Raw genomic sequence first — 19645 nt, forward strand, 5'->3', positions numbered from 1 at the left:
AAGAGAATAGAGAGAACAGAAGTATGGAAGAGGTAAGAGAGATGTGAGAGTGTATTAGTTTCTGTGGCTGTTGTGACAAATTCCCACAAGGCTTTTGGCATAAAGCAACGGAAATAAATTATTTCAGAATTCTTGAGACTAGAAGTCTAAAATCAAGATGGTTGACAGAGCTGCATTCCTTTTGAGGGTCTAGAAGAATCTGTTTCTTGTCTCCTTCAGTTTCTGATGGCTTCTAACATGCTTTGCTTGTGGTGACATCACACCAATCTTCAAGGCTAGCACTTTCAAACCTCTCTCTGCTCCGTCTGCACATCCTCTTCTTTCCTGTGTGACTGCCTGTAAGATCTCCCCTAGACTCCCTGTTATAAAAATGCAGATGATTGGATTTAAGGCCCATCCAGACAGGATAATCTTCCTGCTTCAAGAGCCTTAATTTAATCATAATTTTTTTGTTTTTGTTTTTGTTTTTGTCATCATGAGGTAACATTTACAGGTTCTGGGAATTGGGAATTAAGATGTAGATATCTTCTTGGGGGGGTGGGGGTTGTGATTTTTAAGCCTTCACAGGGGGATAAGAGAGAACCTTTATCAGGAAGCTGAAGGTAGTACAGAAAGTAATCATTGGAAATATCCTAGATGGAGTAGCAGCCAGAGGCTGTAACAGAAATATCTAAGATCAATTTTAAATGGTATGCCTTGTTGAGATAAAAACTATCTTGATCTTCCTAAATTTTCAGTGACTACTGCTTCAAAAACAAAGCCTTATGGGAGAAGCTATCTGAGTTTCACAGAAGTAGAAATGTCCATCAAAAATGACCATGAGAATTTTAATCCCTGCAAGAATTGGCGGCAGGACTTCCCACAGGACTTGAGGTAAGAGCTTAAGCTAATTTTATCTAAATATCAAATAGCAGCGTTGCTTAGCTGATATCTGGATAGCAGTATTACTGTGGCTTACACTGGAGCTTAACAATGACTAGGTTTTTTTGTTGTCGTTGCATTAACTCTGTTCTTTCTTGACTATTCATACATTTCTGGGAGCCATCTTAGGTAACTCTATGCTTCCTTTTATGTCTTTTTTTGCTGACTCATTGTGACCTGAACACCTCCGGCCTAAGCTTGAATGAAAGAGCTTGCTGACACTCATTTGCATTTATGAAATATAAAAGATCTCAAGTGCATTGCAATAGGAGTTCCCATCTGCTTGCCCCTTGCATCATAGTTTTAACTCATTAAATATTGGCTGTTTTTTGTTTGTTCGTTTTTGCAGGGAGCTTTATTGCAGGGAACTTTATTGACAGTACTTGGTAAAATGTAAGACTCCCATTCTTCAGGGGTTCTGGGTTGAAAAATGCATCACGAAGGACAGAGTCTCAATGTGATAGGCGACTGAGTAGGGGCAGGGACTCTAGCAAATGAGTACCCCTCTCCCTCTCATGTTCTCTCAAAGGCTGGTGGACCAGGGAGCTTTTATTCCTTGGTGGCCATGTGGCCCGTCAGGTCCAACACCCCATTGCTATAGCCAACTTCATTGCCATACCAGGTAATGAGCTTGACAAAGTGGTCTTTGAGAGCAATGCCAGCTCTAACATCAAAGCTGGAAAGGTCGGTGTCACTGTTAAAATCGGAGGGGAAAGCCTGGTGTTCAGTGTAGGCCAGGATGCACCCGAGGAAGTGCCCCAATGCCTGCTTCACCACCTTTTTGATGTTATCATATTTGGCAACTCTCTTCAGATAGCATGCCAGTTCCACAACTGACACACTGGCAGTGGATACAAAAGGCCGTGTTAATGAGCTTCTCATTCAACTCAGAGATGACCTTGTACATAGCCTTGGCAGTGCCAGTAGGTGCAGGGATAATGTTCCAGAGAGCCCCATGGTCATCACCCCCGTCTCCCAGAGGGGCCATCCAGCATTTTCTGGGTAACAGTGATGGCATGCAATGTGGTTATGAAACTCTCCATGAGGCCAGAGTTGTCACAGATGACCTTGGCAAGGGGACTACGCAGTTGGTGAAGCCAGAGGCACAGCTGAAAATCATATGGTTGTTTTCATACCAATTATGGTTCACACATCACAAACGTAGGAGAATCGGCAAAAGGGTCAGAGATAATGACCCTTCTAGTTCTACCTTCTAAGTGAGCCCAAGCCTTCTCCAAGATAGTAAAGACACCAGTGTACTCAACAACATATTCAGCACCAGCATCATCCATTTGATTTTGGTGAGATCTCATTCCTGGAAGATGGAGGTAGGATTCTTGTTGATGACCAGCTTCCTGTTCTCAGCCTTGACAATGCCTTGAAATTTGCCATGGGTGAAATCACACAAGAACATGGAGATCATGTAACTGAGGTCAATGAAAGTGCCACTAATGGTGACAATATCCACTTTACTGGAGTTAAAAGCAACACTGGTGACCGGACATCAACACCACCAAATTCATTTACCCTGGCCTGCACTGTCACCATTGTTTCTCAGGGATGCAGTTGGCATTGTATGAGAAGATGTGGCTATCTGTCGAACTGGGAGGAGAACAGAGCTTTGCTCATAAAACTTAATATTCAGATCTACAATGAGACAGATTATTAATCCCCATAAGGAAACACTTTGGTTTTTGTGGAAAGGAGAGACTTGCCAGACTGACTTCAGAATTATGTAAGTGTTATGCATACCTGGTATTGATTGTCTGCCCTAAAGCTACCTGGCACCTCTAAAAGGCAAGCCTTCTTTAGTTAATTGCAAGGCCCGCATCAGTGTTTATAGTGAAAATAAAAAGATTATACTATATTATGTTATTTATATTATATTACAGAAGAGAAAACAAAGAGATTATCAATGGGCTGGCAGGAACAGGCAAAGAGAAAAGCCACTGATGCTATAAAGCCTTACACAAGTGGGTTTCATAGCACTGGTTCTGGCTTGCATTTCCTTACGTTTCCAGTTTCATAGACATCCCCAAATGCCAAAAAATAGGATACATAGTTCAGAATGAGGTGCTAGGTCACCTTTGCAGGGCATTCTAATGGGCTGCATTAGAGCTGCTTCACTTACAGGATGAGATTGGACAGCAAAGCGGAGGCTGAGGATTCTCCTGGAGCATCAAGGGCATGAAGGGGAGGAGGTGTTTTCCCTCCGCCTCCAGGTAAAGGGAAAGGGGGTGCTAAGGCCGCTCTTCAAAAAACTTTACATATTTTCTTTAGAGCTTCAGACGCTAACATGTGACTCTTGCCAAGAAAAGAGTCTTGATGCCAGGGAGCTGTGCCTGGAACTGATACTTTCTGGCTGCACAAGGATTAAGCCTGCATTGGAGTAAAGCTGAGCTTCCCCTGCTGGTGGGACAAGGGTTTGCGAATTTACCTATGAACTAATCCTGTTTGAAAGAACCAGCCTGGTCTCCTCCCTACAGAAGACTGCCTGGATTCCTGAAGGGAAGCTTTAAAGAATAAAGCCTGTGGGTTGGACCAGGGGAGGGGATCTTTGAGGTTCTAGTTACATTAGACTGGACCAAAGGTATTCAAATAGTTATTTAAAAGGAGTCAAATGGAATGTGGTGGAGAAATGTAACATTTTATTTTATTTTTTGCTTATACCACATGTAATCCAGAGCCTTTTCAACAAAATAGCTACAATCAGAAAGTAGTTGCATTTGTTCTTCGAATTTTACAGACTAGTAATATAATTTTAAGGAATATTAACAGTTAAATTTACTCTGTATCATCATACAGCAAATATCAAAAAATAAAAATAAGGTGTTCAGGCCAGGTGCGGTGGCTCACGCCTGTAATCCCAGCACTTTGGGAGGTGGAGATGGATGCATCACCTGAGGTCAGGAGCTCAAGACTAGCCTGGCCAACATGGTGAGACCCCGTCTCTTCTAAAACTACAAAAAGGAGTTGGCATGGTGGAGGGCGCCTGTAATCCCAGCTACTTAGGAGGCTGAGGCAGGAGAATCACTTCAACCCGGGAGGTGGAGGTTGCACTGAGCCGAGATTGCACCATTGCACTCCAGCCTGGGCAACAAGAGTGAAACTACATCTCAAAAAAAAAAAAAAAATTAAGGTGTCCAATATGTATTAACTATTTTTTTCCTAAATTTTTTTCTATCCTGATTTTCTAATAGCAGCTTTCCCCATTACTCTCATGCATACATCATAACTCTAGGAAAACCCCACCACTGACTTTTCCCTGAATACCCTTTTCTACGTTTATCCCTTGAAACCTATATGTGGATAATGTTAAATGTTACTTATTCATTCAAGCGTTTTTGTTTTTCTCCAGCCATATATAAAATTCTCACTTATTCTATTGAAAAGTGTCATGATGTTTTGTTCTCATGGTCATACTTGCTCTCCTTTAAATTGTATTTCCGTGCTTTGCCAGGTCAACCAATGTATTTATTCTTTCATTCAGCAAACACTTGATCACTGGTTATTATGTGCAAGGAATTGTGTTGCATTCCTTAAGCAAACAGAGATAGTCATTTTATCAAGCATAGTCACTAGGAAATTAATAGTATTCAAAAATTTGTTTTGAAGAAACATCAAACTGAGCATTTAATGAATGCATCTCTGCACAATACACTGGGTGGAATACAAACATGAATCTGATGCAATCTTGCCCACAAAAAGAGGAGCTTGTTATTCAATGATTAATTATGATATCATATTATACATGGTAAAATGTGACAAATGAGAAGCTGTAAGTATTTAGTTACAATAAGATAGTGCCATAAAGACTAAATTTCTGGTGTGGGTTATAAGTGAGTGAGTGTCTTGTTTATAACCTTTCTACCATCTCATATAAGTCTGCTTACCTTTTGAATGAGATAACACCACCACACAGAAATATATTTGTGTATTGAATACTGTGTCATAAGTAAAGACTCTAAAGATGACTATGATCTGATCTCTCACCTCAAAAGAGGCTATGAGGCAAAGGGAGTAATAGACTTTTATGGGGATTATATTAATGAAGTGTGCGTGTGCCCAGGTGTGCGCATGTGTTTCCAGAATTGAAAGCCATACAAAGCATCTAGCTCTGTTGAGAAAAGTCAGGATATGGTTAAAGAGAAAATCAAAAATGATTTTAGAAAGAGCAAACTCTTTTACAGTAAAAAATAAAATAAAGTCTCTCTTTTTTCAAAAATAAAAGGAGTTTAAATGTAGAAGTGGTTGTCAGGAAACCAAGGAGATTGACTTAGCTGGGAGGTTTGCTGCTCACTCTGCCCATCTTCAATGTCAAAACAAGGCATGTCTCAAGTGTCGCCACTACTGTGAAGGCACAGCCCCTGGGCATCATATGAGTGAGAACCTTCACCATACACTTAGTTGTCACAATGCTACTTCTCAGGGGCAGTTTTCTGGACATAGAGCTCAATTCTTTTCTCCATTTGATGATATCAGCTACTAATCCTGATCCTCTTTCTCCCATTTTATTTCTCCTTAACCTAAATTTCTTTGTTGATGTCTGAAACTTATTTCTGAAAAATAACCCTACCTTCTCTCAGCAAGGTTTTTATACAAATGCTAATCTCCCTTAAGGTAGTATGATTTAATATACTGCCCAGATTCTGAAACTTTCACAACCAGGATATCACTCTTAGAGGTGAACTACTACCCATCTTGGCTTCATGGGTGAAGTCTGGACACTCTTCACAAGTGCCACTGTTTACAAATGCTAGAAAAATAGAATTTATTCCTCAACAAAGATTACAAAGGTTTACAAGAAAAAAAGTGGAAAGCAAATTTTAAAAAAAAAATGACTACCAGATGATTTTTCAGAAGTATATTTGGGTTAGTTAAGTATAAATACTTTTGGAAGAATACATTTTCTATAGAATACATACTAAATGTAATGTGGATTGGCAATTGAACCTTGGAAAATAAACCACTGAAATTTCTTTTTTTCAAAACTAAATGCAAAACCAATTAGGACATTGCTGCTTTGACTAAGATGGACATTTTTAAATGTTTGAGGATTTAAATTTTGTATAACACATGCAGAAAAGAATTGCAAAACAAGGGACAATGTATTTTTTTTTTTCATTTTGCAACACTTATCCAGGCATATCAGAAAGACCATATGTTAGTTGCAAGAAAAGTTTGCTCTGAGGGGTTTTAGTTAGAATTTTGCAGTTTGGAGACCGTATATGACAAGATAGGCTTTCAGAAAAGATTTAAGGCTTTTTGGTAATGGTAATACAATCAAACTGCATTATAATGTCTGGAGACCCTACTTACAGATATCGTATGCCAAAATAACTGAAGTGCATTTTGTTGTGGTCACCCCACAGAAGTGAGATGAACCCCCTCCCCCAACTCAAAATTTTGTCTGGATATCAAGATTGATGATGTCACACTCACCAAGAGGGTATTGAAAGGTTTATTACTCACATAAGTATTTCTGAGGAAAACAGAATGAGCTCTCAAGCAGGTCCCTGAATTTCTTGATAAAACAGAGAACAAAGACTGGCTTTAGGGCTTTTATAGTTGATAGGAGATGAGGAGTGGGTGAGGGTTCCTTTGCATGTTCTGGGACCTGCATGGTTTAAAATTCCCACCAGCACCAAGGATAGAGCATCGGGCTTTCTTATCAGCTTGCCCAGACGCAGAGCAGAGGGGAAAGGGAAGTGCTCAGGCTTGAAAGCTGCCAGCAGTCAAACATTAAAAATGGAATCTGACCCTGTTGCAATTCACCTCTGATATTTCACTAGCAGCTAAAGTGTGCAATGTTTCAGTTATCTGAATGTGAACTTGTTTAAATAAGCCATCACCATGTTCTATAGGCCTCTTGCCTGAGGCTGGTATGAGAGGTGAATGTTTTATTGAATGTATCATTCAAGAGTCCAGTATTGTATAGCTTTGGAAGTGAAATGAATGTCTTGGTCACTATCAATAGTGTCTGAAACTGAAGGGAGTATGCGATATCTTCATGAGGCCTTGTATTGTGGTTTTAGCATGTGCAGGACGTGTTTGATTTTTAATTTTTTGTATATTTGTGAAGCAGGAGATCATTAGAGCTCTTTACACGAAAAGAGGCGGTTGGGATATGCAATGTTTGTTGTTGCCATTGCTAGATGAGATAGCCAATCCACCTGCAATGAACAATAATATTTAAAAATAATAGCCAATCCACTGGCAATGACCAATAATATTTAAAAATGTGCAGATGGGGCCAATTGTTGGACAGTTTATCCAATGCTAAGATGACTTCCCTAAAGTGCAGATAGTTGTGCTGACCTTTGGATCCTATGGTGTCAGGGACATCCTGATGAAGGGATGAAGAGTAATCACCCTTCAGAAATCCTTATCACATGTGATGATGTTGCTGATGTCCATAAATTATCCGAAATCCTTTTCTGTTCACTCTGTTATGGCCAAGGGATATTCCTGTGGAACCATAACATCTACAAAGATTTGGGGGATGGGGATGGAAGGGGTCCTGTTCCTCCAGATGAGATATGCCAGAGCACTCACATTTTATTCTGTCTTCTAAGAGGAAGCCTCTGTGGTTGTATGGAACTTGTGGGGTACTATTTTTTTTTAATAAGGCTTTGCTCTGTCACCCAGGCTGAAGGTATGATCATATGAGGCTGCTCACTGCAGCCTCAGCTTCCTGGGCTCATGCAATCCTCCCCACTTGGCATCCTGAGTAACTAGGACTACAGGCGCTCACCACCGTGCATGGATTTTTTTTTTTTTTTTTTTTTTTTTTGGTTAGGGGGTAGAGAGTATGTCTTACAATGTGGTCCAGGCTGGTCTTGAACTCCTGGGATCAAGCAATCCTCCCACCTTGGCCTTCCCAAATGCTAGGATCACAAACTTGAGCCACCATGCCTGGAAAAGTGGGGTACTGCTTTTACATTGAAGATATAAGCACAATTAAATATGTAGAGTCACGGGTTCAGGGCCTGTGACAGCCTCTGTTTTCAGGAAAGCCCAGAATGCAGTCAGCAATGGCCACTGTAAGGGTATGTATGGTGTAGCCAAAGAGGACAATTTCTTACACAAAGAGGTCAATTTCTTATGGTAGAAGTTCATGGACAATTTGTGGCTATTTTGGGTGGTCCAAAGACCCCAGAAAACTGGATGTTAATAGATATTGCCTCTAGAGTGAAAGAGTCTCTAACAGGCCCTAATGGAAATGCCTGTTGTCTTGCAATTTAGATGGATTTTGGAGCATTTCAGTGTAGGATGCTACAATCAAGGTTGACTGACTTGTGAGTAACAGTATAAAAGGCTTAAGTAAAATTTGTAACTGAGGAGTATGTTGCCTCCAGACCCCAAAAAGGCCTAAAAGATGTTTGCTTTCTTTAAAAAAAATTGTGGGTGCTGTGTGTTGACAGTGATGGGGGTAGCCGTTTGTTGACAGTGTTAGGGATAGAGTGGACCTTAGTTTATCAAATAATTTTTGGAAATTTGTGGAGTCTTGGAGGTTGTGGACTCTGGTACTATTTGTGTGGCACTGGCCTGTTCCCTTTCTGCATGCTCCTTTGTGAGTATTTGTATGTCTTGAATGAGTATGTCAAACAAATCACCTTGGAAGATGATCATTATTATAATATCATACCAATGTTCCTGGAGAAAGGTGGATGTGATTAAGAACATGCCTGCAAACGTTTTGTGTGATGGCAGGGCTGTTGCAGTACTCCATGTGTAGCGAATAAAGGTGCATTAGGCTCTTCAGAGGTGAAGGCAAACTGGCTGAGAAACTGTTGAAATAGGAACAGAACATATCAGTTAAATCTATGACTACAAAGTATTCGCTAGTTGTTGATTGGATGAAACTGGCAATTTCAAGACTATTGGGTATTGGAACCCTAATGAATAAAACCAGGGCATTGAGTAATGCACCATTAGGCGGAATTCATTCTTGCTAAGTCAAAGAATATATTAGGTTGAACTGCTAAAGAGAGAAGCAGTGGGACAAACCTCCCTTCTCTAAATAGGTCTTACATATGGGTTTCAATTCTTGAAGGCCTTTTTTAAATTTATAATGGTGTTTAATGGTTATTTTTAACTTGGAAGGAGAAGGCCCGTTGAATTCCATTTTTTCTAGCCATTTGTAAATGGCAAAGACTTAATTAATTTTAATTTTGCATTCAATGAGTGGAAGCTTCTATGTCCACTATGGTAGGTTCTAGTGCAATGGGCTTTATAACTGTGAGGAATTTTGAAAAGGCAATAGCTCAATGGTTAAGGTGAGGCATGTTTCTTGTTGTCTAGTTTATATCCAGGAATTCTTCAGAGATTATAAAGGGGTCCGTTGTTTAAATAAAGTGGGATCATAAATTTAGCTAGAATTTGCACCTCAGTAGTTATTCTAATCTTGAAAGTTCACCAACTGGTGCATTTCGGCAGATATTAAAATTAATTCAGGACCTATGTTGTAGAGGCACAAAAGCCAATCGCTCTTATTTTATTATATTATTGCATAAAATTTCTTAGTAAATTTTGAATTTTCAATTGAGTCAGATTGTGAAACTTTGTTTTAGATTTTATTTCTTCACCCTGTATCTGAGGGTTTTTTTTCTTTTTTTTCCTTTTTTTTTTTTTTTTTTTTTTTTTTTTGCTAGTTTGTTTGATCATTTATGAATATACTTCAGGGAGAAACCAAATTCGCATCTTCAGAGTTAGGAACCCTTCCCATGGCAATAGATGCTTTCTGGGTTTAAGGGCTGTGTACTTAAGTCAGGTTAGAACTAATTCCTTGGTTGTTCCATGGGCATGTCATAAGTGTGTTCCCTACAACTCTGAAAAATCAGGATCTTTGTCAGAGGATTAGGAAGCAGTAGCAACAAAGGAAATTTGTGCCTAGTTAGCCATCTGCTTTTAAAAGTGTTGCCTCAACATGTCACATGATAGATGCTTTTCCTCTACAAGCAACCACCCAATGAACTTATATACCCCACAGAGTATCAGCCTTTCCCCTGATCACTCTATAGTATGGGTTCCTTTCAACGCCTAGTTGAAACAAACAGACACACAGGGTAAGAGTTGCTACCTTGAGCCTGGCTACAGTAACAAAATATGATGACACAGAAACACATGAATCAATCTAACACACAGAGAAGTCTGGGCCAATACGCATGACCCAGGGCCATTTTAAAAGGGCCCTAATCCCATACTCCTGTCCCTAAGTGCTGTTTCTTGAAACCTAATATTCATGTTAGTGAAAGCTTAAAGAGGCTCAGTAGCACTCAGCAAATGAAGCACAAAACAGCACAACTCAAAGCAAAAGCTTGAGAGCATGAGGAAATCCAGTTTAGAAGCCAAGGCCAGAGAAAAACGATTCCCGGTGGTGACGGCCACTATCTAGACATCCTGATTGCTATGCCAAATGTTGTGGTCACCCGTAGCAGGGGAGTGGACCCTCCACCCAAAATTTGGTTCAGACGTCAAGACAAACGATGTTACACAATCCACGAAGAAGGTTTGAAAAGGTTTATTACTTACACAATGGGGCTCTCTGGGGAGAGCAAGGTGCACTCTCGACAGTGCAAAAAATGGCTTAGGAGAGGGAGGATAGGAGACTAGCTCTGAAGTTTCTATAGTAGTTAGGGGATGAGGTTCAGGAGGGAGGATCCCCACTCAGGCTGGGACTTACATGGTTTAACCTTTCCACAGCCAAAGGAGGGAGAACCTAAGGTTTCTTATCAGCTTTCACGTAAGCAGGGCCGAAAGGGAAATGATGGGACTCAAAAGCTTTCAGCAGCCGAACATCAAAAATGGAGTCTGATATTATATTACTTTATTACACAGTATGTATGTGGGTGTGTGTGTACATGTGACTGTGTGTGTTATATGTATGTTAGAAGGAAAAAATTGGTTTTGAATATTATACCATATTTTCACCTGAGCTCAGGATGAAATAATGATCTATAAGGAATCAAGATTGGTGTAGAAATAGCATGGATTTTAGAGTCAAACAGACTGAAATTCACTTGCTTTTTCTCAACAAGCAACCTAACCTGCTAAGTATTTATTCCATGCCCTTGGGAATAGATACGTAAATTTTTCGGTTTTCTTCACAATGTAAAATAAAAACTTCGTAGAACTGATGTGTATGGGGCCAATGTGTGAATGCATATGAACTGTGTGGCGTGGTTCTTGGCATATGGTAGCTATTATTAATGCTAGTTACTTCTCCTTCAGTCACTCAGTAACTTCTTTTAACTTCTGAATGGAAACCTTAGCAATAGTAATGTTTTCCTAGATAGTCAATTCCAAATTATTCACAAGGGCGTTCTCCTTTCTTGGAAATAAAGTGATACCCTGGGAGTTTCCTGGTTCCCATTTCAGCTGGCCAGCATTCTTCATCCTAGGGTAAGATCTGAGTCAAACCAGCTAATTTAATCACGTATTTAATTGAATCATTCAAAGTAGTTTCCTCTATTGTGTGCCTTTACATCATAAAAAAGCAAATTTGAATCCTTCCATTTAACGTCTATGGATCAATTATCTTTTTTAGCTATAAATTTTAAGATGCTTACTTATTATGTGAACTCTTATCATGGTACTTTTTCTTTCAACAGACATGAATTGTGCACATTATGGTAGGTCATGGTGACACGGTAGGCCTGAAGACATAGTAAAAAAATAAAAAGGAAAAGAATTCAAAATATGTACATGTAGCAAAGCAGAATATGCTATTGGTTGGTAGGTAGATCATGTGCTGCAATGTCTTATTCATTTGCTCTGTGGCAGCAAAGGCAACAAACTCAGGACTATGAACTCCTCTAACTTGCTGTTTTCTTCAATTTGCAAGGGACTTTTTTTCTTTTCTTTTTTTTTTTTTTTTTTTTTTTTTTTGATACAGGGTCTCACAGTGCTGTGGTGCCATCACAGCTCACTGCAGCCTCGACCTCCCAGGCTCAAGTTATCCTCCTGCTTTAGCCTTCCAAGTAGCTGGAACTACAGGAGCATGCCACTATGCCTGGCTTATTTCTTTTAAACTTTTTGTTGAGACAGGATCTTACTATGTCATCCAGGCTGGTCTCAAACTCATGGACTCAAGCAATGCACCCGCCTCAGCCTCCCAAAGTGCTGGGATTATAGGCATGGGCCACCACACCCAGCCTTACAAGGGCCATTTTTAGCACTGTAGGTGATGTGTTGCTGTCCCAACTGTATCCCATTTATTATATAATTACTGTGGACACAGGCTGATTCCAACTCTAATATTTGCCTCACTATACCTGATGATGCTCTCTAAATTCAGAGACCACTCTACTCACATGCCAGACATGCTTGAAATGCCAAGATTTAATATCCACCAGGGGTACATCCAATCAGTCACTGGTGGGAATTGCTTTGTAAGTAACCACCATTCCCATCTCTTAGAGAGGATAACTCAGAAGCATGTGCTTTATATGGACTTCCAGAGTCAAGTGTCAGGGGGCAAAGCAAAATTAGCTGTCTCTACTCCCTGCTCTCCAGGGGATTTTATCATAAGATAAAGGTCTCTGTTAAAATAAACACCTCCATCATCACAGTCTTACAATAAAGCACTCTTTAAACTTTTTTTCTATGTCAATAGTAGAGTTTAGTGAGCATGAGAATAATGGGAATGGAATGTGCAGGAGCTAATAATACATCAGGCCCAGAATTCAAACTGTCTTCAATCCCACAGAAGAAACTTCTTAGCAATATGACTTTGGACAAGTTACATAGCATCTCTAGAATTCAATTCCAAATCTGTAAATGGGAATAATACAATTTCATTCATCAGGCATTATGTTCTCATGACTAAATGAGACAAACCATGTAAAGTTAATGGGTGGGCATCTGGCACACATTAATCATCTCATACAAATAGTTATAATCCTCGGGTTTATACAATTTTCACAGTTGGAAGTTGAAAGTATTTGATACAATAGCACACATAAAATCAAGCCACCAGGCTTATTTGGCTACTGCTAAAGTGTTTTCAAAAGAGTTTTCCAAATGGGAGGTAGTCCTAATGTTTACAAGTTATAATATTTTTATCAAAATTGAAATCAGCTCACTATATCAAAATGTGACTGCGGCTTTCTAAATAGTGCCAACAAATTTTCAAAGAAGTTTTAGAAGACGTATCTATCGTTTATTTTTAAGAAAATCCCTACACATTGACGAGCAAGAAATAACACATTATCTTTATACAAATTATTTCCACGTACCATGGGAGATCTGAAGAGTTAATGTTTCAAAACACTGCTAAGTGGCTGATAAAAGTTTAAGTTTGAGGACAAATAGTCAAAGAATTTAATAGCTAAGAAATACCAAACATAGAACACATGGTTCATTACCTGATGTTATTCCAATATGCTTTGCTATAATTGGAAATGAAGAAGGATAAGTATGTGTAAGCCTGCACCACAGGCGTCTGTGACACTTCTCTTGGGCAAGCCCCAACCCCAAAGCCACAAGTACGTCTTATTGGATAAACCCTAGGGCTTCCCCACTTGCATGCACTATGACACAAGTCACAAATAGTGCTTGTGCCAACAGTTACATAACTTGCTTTGTAGCCATAGTAATCTTGCTTCTTCCTCTCTGGGGCCCATTCAGTCACTGCTCATTTATCTTGTTCCACACTGCCCTGTTCAATTTCCCCATTCCTTTTAAGCCCTGGTGCCTGAGCTCCTTACCACACAACTCACTCCCTAAAAATTGGCCTGGACTCTGCAAAGTGCAACAGATTCCCCTTTACTATTCACCTCTTATGTGACTCTGACTCTTCTAAACTGGCTTCTGAACCTTTAGACTGCATCTCCCTTTCTCTGTGCATTTGGCATGAATGTGATATAATTCCTGAGGATGAGAGGGATGATCTTCTAATCCAACCTTCTCACTGTACAGATAATGAAAGGACTTCACTTTAGTTACTTTTACATTAGAATGTTTCTCATGAAATTTTTGCAAAAATATTTACGAATCACTTCAAATGGTGGGCTAATTTCTGGAAGGTTTCCACCAATGGCTAGTCCTCCCTTCTGTGTTATATTGATTCCTAATAGTTTTATTCAGAGGATAAAATTTATACATTGTCCCCTGAGGTAAAAATGCCTCTTCATTAATAAGCCAACAGATCAGAAGAGAGAACGTATTGTTGTCTTTGAGTAAAAATGCACAGAAAGCAAGTTTTTAAAATGTATTTAAATTCTTTGTGTCATTAATTTAAATTATGTACCATTCATATGAATTATTCTGGAATTTATTTCTTCTTTCCTTGGTTCCCTGAAATTTCCACCTTTTGTGTGTATGTTACTTTATAGCATTTAAGGTATATCACATTCTTCTAATAAAAACAAATAATGCTGGATGGGAAAATGTACAATTTTCTTGTATAAGTGGATAAAATATGGATCATTTCTAGCTGGCTCGGTTAGACTACAGAAAGTAAGAAAAAAAAATTGTGAAAATACCAAGGATGTTGGTGAAAGCTGGAATGTTGATATACTTGAGATCCCAAATTCCATAATTTTCTCTTTCCAAAAGACGAAGTATTTAAAAATACTCACAGATGGTGAAAATATCCAATATACTGTCCCAAGTATGTCATTCTCTAGGTGTGCCAAAAGCATTTCTTTAGGCATTTAAGATTTAAACACTCTTTATGGTGTCCATTTCACAGTTAATTATTCTCTGTCCATGTAACACTGTTGAAAGATTCCAGAATCTATCATTGTCTTTGGAACTAGTTTTTACAAATTATGAGTACAAAGTTACTTTGAATTTTATGTATTTTATTACCTAAATAAACAAATAAAGCATGAGGTGAATAGTTGATAATTTTTTAAACATCTGTCAAGGTATCTCAAACTCCATTGGACAAATATTGTTTAATGTTCCTGCTTGAAAGAGAGGATTTGAAAAAGAAAAGAAATAGACTGTTGTGTGTCTCATTTTTACCTCAAACCAATTTCCTGGTTCTTATTTGGAAACCTTGGTTTAAAATCATACTGAGGAAAACCACAAGTGAATCCGTTAACTACTTCAGTGACACACATCCATTTTAAACAATGAAGACCTTCCATCCAAATTTACTAGTGTGTCACAGCTGCACTTTAATCCTTCCTTCTTTATCTAGAATATAGCAACTTCCTCTAATACTTTAAAAGAACGTTGGTCAAAATACTCCATCAACACTCTCTTTGTCCTTCCTAATACTCTTTCTTTCTTGTTAAAGATTTTTGTAAAAGTATCTTTCCCCCTTTAAAATGTCAAGTTTTACTTGTTTAAAATATATGTGCTACTGTACCTCCATAAACCACTGGCTGGGCCTAGTGACAAGAATATAAGTTGGTTCCTCTTTAGGAAAGATGTCATAATTCCCTAACACCACCTTCATTCTGTAGAATATGGCCTCCAATTCTTCATTTAACAAAGCGATTCTGTTGAAAAGAACAACCATCTAACACAAACATTCATAAAATAGTTAAAATGGTTAATTACCTTTATGTTTTTTAACCAAGCGTTGCTTTATTTCAGCATTGTCAGCATAATTTTATTCACCATAATATGTAATGTAGATTGTCACGTTGTTGCTAAAATTTAATAAATTGAGCAACTATTATTTAATTAATCCAATAACAGAACTATCAACCAGAACACCCAGCAAAATTTTCGCTTCAGTGTTCTTCTATGCATCAGAACAGAGAATGGTTAAAGTGCTTTATGGTCCTGATTTATATATTTCCTGAGTGATTTGGGACACACTGGAAAAAGTACTCTATAATAACCAGGAGATCTCAGTTCTCTGCAGCTCTGCGGCAAAGTAACCTTGTGAATCTAGGCCTGGGTGGTCTGGGTCTGATTCATACGTCTGCAAGTCTAAGATTAGATAAATAGATAGATACATAGATAGATAGATAGAGGTAAATAGATGAACAAACTGATAGATATAGAAGTAGAGATAGATATACAGTTATAAATGTGAATGTAGACATAAAAAAAACACAGATCTATTGATATATTGATACATAAATATAGAGAGAGTCGAACAGAACCCCTTTCACATATTGTTTTCTCCTGTTTGATCAAAAATTTATGAAAATTACCTGGCACCTGTAGGCATTTGCATGCTTATACTTTGTCCTAAGAAATGCAAAGTGACTAAAACATCTTTTTTCATAGCAAAAGGCCTCTACATGCCTGGAGTGAATCAAAGACTTTTCTAAGATACACACGTACAGCTCTTACTGAAGTGTGGCATCAACAAAGCATAGGGAACACTGGGCAAAAAACTGAGCTTTATAAATTTGTTAAAGCCCCATTAAGAAAGGTGTCCAATTACAACTTGCAAACGGAAATCTATATGCTGATCTTTAGAAATCTTTTATCCCACTTTAATGGCAATGTCTCTCAACTTATTTAAGCTTGAAGTTTATTTGCTAGTGTTATGTAAATGAAGAATGGCATATTGGTAGAAAAAGCAAATCTTCATTCCTTAAAAGATCCAAAGATTCATAAGGAAGTAAGTTGCATTAAGCACACACACACAAATATACACACGTGCACATGCATATCACACACATATAGACACAAGTGAACACTTTCAAATTAATATATTAGATATGATTTTGTTAAATAAGCCACAGTGTTACACAAATATAATGTTTTCACTATTTCCTGTTTTTTTTCTAGATATATTGTTTGAAATATGTCCACTTCACCAGAGAGAAGTGATAAAGATCAAATCAGGTTAAAAGTACTCTGCCTTTAATTCCTAGACTAATAACTCTAATTTACATTTTCAGTGACATGGCAACCATTGAATTTCCAAAGCAATGATTTTAGTCACAGTAATGTATACTTTTTGCAAGAAAAAGGGAAATAAGAAATGCCAAAGCCATCCAAGTACATGATAGATAATATGTTTGATTTATATGTTTGATATATATTGACTGGAGTGGCAGTTTGGAATAGTAGTTTTATATTTATCTGCTACATATGCTATATTCTTAAATGTTGATATACATTTGACTGTTGTTGACTTGTTCTGTGTGCAAATGGTTTTGGCTCACAGAAGGCTGTTAGGTCCCTAAACTATTTCTCCCATGAACTGATGTAATTGTTTGCAAACATAATCTTAAATGCAAGAGACCAAAACCAACAGCAACAACAAAACATAGAAAGCAACATTACTGGAAAGTACTTTGGCTTAAGAAAAATAAAATATTTTTCAATAAACTAAAACATTTGTGTAGAAACCTTATAGACTTCTTTTCATATTTTTCAATCATTTTTGTATTGCTTCAGCTTCTGTAACTATGGTATTCAAGAATCCTGCTGGTAATTATCAAGATTAAACATTTATATATTATTTGGTTTGAAATTAATTACTCCTTAAGTCACAAATTGTTAGAACTTAGAACATACCTGGAATATCATCCAGTTTGTTTTCCATAGATGACTGATGCTAAACCTGAGGAGAAAAACAATAAAACTATTTAAAGAAATATAAATATATGACACTTTTAGCTTACATTAAGGAGACAGTAATCATCAAATTAATGTAGGTGTATTCTTAGAAAAAATTCAAGTTTCTTTCAGTAAGACAAATTAAAGATAAAGGTGATTATTTAAAGGGCCATTTGCTTTCAAACTTTGTTTAATACCTACTACTTGCCATTCACAAGTATATTTACTGAACATGAAGGAATAAACAAAGCAGAGAAAAAAAACAGCTAACTTGGAGCTCATATTTTAGTGGAGGAAGTGAGGTAAATGAGTAAAGTTAGGTATATCTTGTTTACAAATACATAAGCTGTAGGCAAATATTATGTTACCTAATAGTGTGTTGCTTACCTAGATTAATAGAGAAAACATCACAGAATCAAAAGCCCTTAATATTAATCTAGAGTCTGAAACTCTCAAGCCACTTTTATAAGTTATTTAGCAGTTTTAGCTTCAGTTTTGACTCAAGTTAATTGTGAATTATATATACACCCAGTCTTCCTCATACTATTTCTCTGAATCTCACATATGATCAATGTTCAATATAGCACTTTGTAAAGCTGTGTCAAGCATTGCATAAACAGAAAGCAGTGTCATTATAGCTAGAAGCTGATGTGGGGAAGAAGGTAAACTACAACGTGGCAAACAAAATCCATAGAGCATTCCTGGATCTTTTTATTTTTAGTTTTTATTTTAAGTTCAGGGGTACATGTGCAGTTCTGTTGCATAGGTAAACTTGTGTCATGGGGGTTTGTTGTACAGATTATTTCATCACTTAGGCATTAAGCCTAGCAGCCATTAGTTATTTTTACTGATTCTCTCCTTCCTTTCAACCTCTCTCCTCCAAAAGACCCCTGTGTGTTTGCTTCCCCTCTATGTGTCCATATGTTCTCATCACTTATGTCCCACTTATAAGTGAGAACATGAGGTATTTAGCTTTCTTTTTTTTTTTTCTCTTTTTTTTTTTTTTTTTGAGATGGAGTCTCTCTCTGTCGCCCAGGCTGGAGTGCAGTGGCGGGATGTCGGCTTACTGCAAGCTCCGTCTCCCAGGTTCACACCATTCTCCTGCCTCAGCCTCCTGAGTAGCTGGGACTACAGGCGCCCACCACCACGCCCAGCTAATTTTTTGTATTTTTAGTAGAGACAGGGTTTCACCGTGTAAGCCAGGATGGTCTCGATCTCCTGACCTCGTGATCCGCCCGCCGTGGCCTCCCAGAGTGCTGGGATTACAGGTGTGAGCCACCGCGCCTGGCCAGTATTTGATTTTCAGTTCCTGTGTTAGTTTGCTAAGTATGATGACCTCCAGCTCCATCCATGTCATTGCAAAGGACATAATCTCGTTCCTTTTTATGCTGTATAGTATTGCACTGTGTATCTGTACCAGGTTTTCTTTATCTAGTTTATCATTGATGGGCCTTTAGGTTGATTCCATGTCTTTACTATTGTGAATAATGTTGCAATTGTGAATAGTATTGTAATCTTAGCAATTGGCCAGCAAAGTAACATAATTAATATGAGCCAGTAAATGAAGATTGTAAGAACTTTGGACCTGTACATACTCAGTTTTGCCCTATCCAGGTCCACCCTGAGCCTGTAGTGTACTGGAGCCTTCTCCTCAGAGAGGCTCATGTTTTAAGGGGACCAATTTGTTACATGACAAATGGTAATACAACAAGGATTCTAGGAACAGTCACTGGGATAAAAAAAGATCCCTCTCTCACTTACTTGTGCTACAAACCACTGACAACTTCTCAAAAAGGTACAAGAGAGAGCTGTCTCTACATTTTAAGGTTTTCCATTAATTTTTATTTTTAATTTAAATTTGTTCTTGACAGTCACCTTAAACCCATTGCATCTACTTTAAATGTAGGCATTAGGTCTGGAGTTAGAATGAGAAATCCAAGCAACATTTTTTTCTTAGGTTCTGTGCCTTCGATAGTAGTGGTTCTCAAAATAGTGTGAGTTGAAGTCAACTGTTGATCTTAGAGGACATTGACATCCTGGACACTAGCACAAATATTCTGATTTGGTAAGTCTGGAATGTGTCCCAAATCTGCATACTAGATAGTACCCACCTATCCCTCCATTTTAATTCTCGTGATCTTAATAATACATTTTGAAGAAAACAAATGAAGATTAATAGACAACCCTAAAAATACCTAGATTAATATTTTATTTTAGAAAATTACTTGCAAACTTTATA

At 38.0% G+C, this 19645-nt stretch overlaps 1 long non-coding RNA gene across 1 annotated transcript in view; it reads left to right on the top strand.

Annotated features, from left to right (window-relative positions):
- Nucleotides 1-19645, top strand: part of LOC129058522 (uncharacterized) — a 60671-nt gene that overhangs the window by 28201 nt on the left and 12825 nt on the right. The window contains exon 2 of the long non-coding RNA XR_008523671.2: nt 738-873. This is a non-coding gene — a long non-coding RNA (uncharacterized LOC129058522). The remainder of the gene's footprint in view (nt 1-737; nt 874-19645) is intronic.

The sequence above is a fragment of the Pongo abelii genome, chromosome 2, assembly GCF_028885655.2.
Source record: "Pongo abelii isolate AG06213 chromosome 2, NHGRI_mPonAbe1-v2.0_pri, whole genome shotgun sequence".
Classification (NCBI taxonomy): Eukaryota; Metazoa; Chordata; class Mammalia; order Primates; family Hominidae; genus Pongo; species Pongo abelii.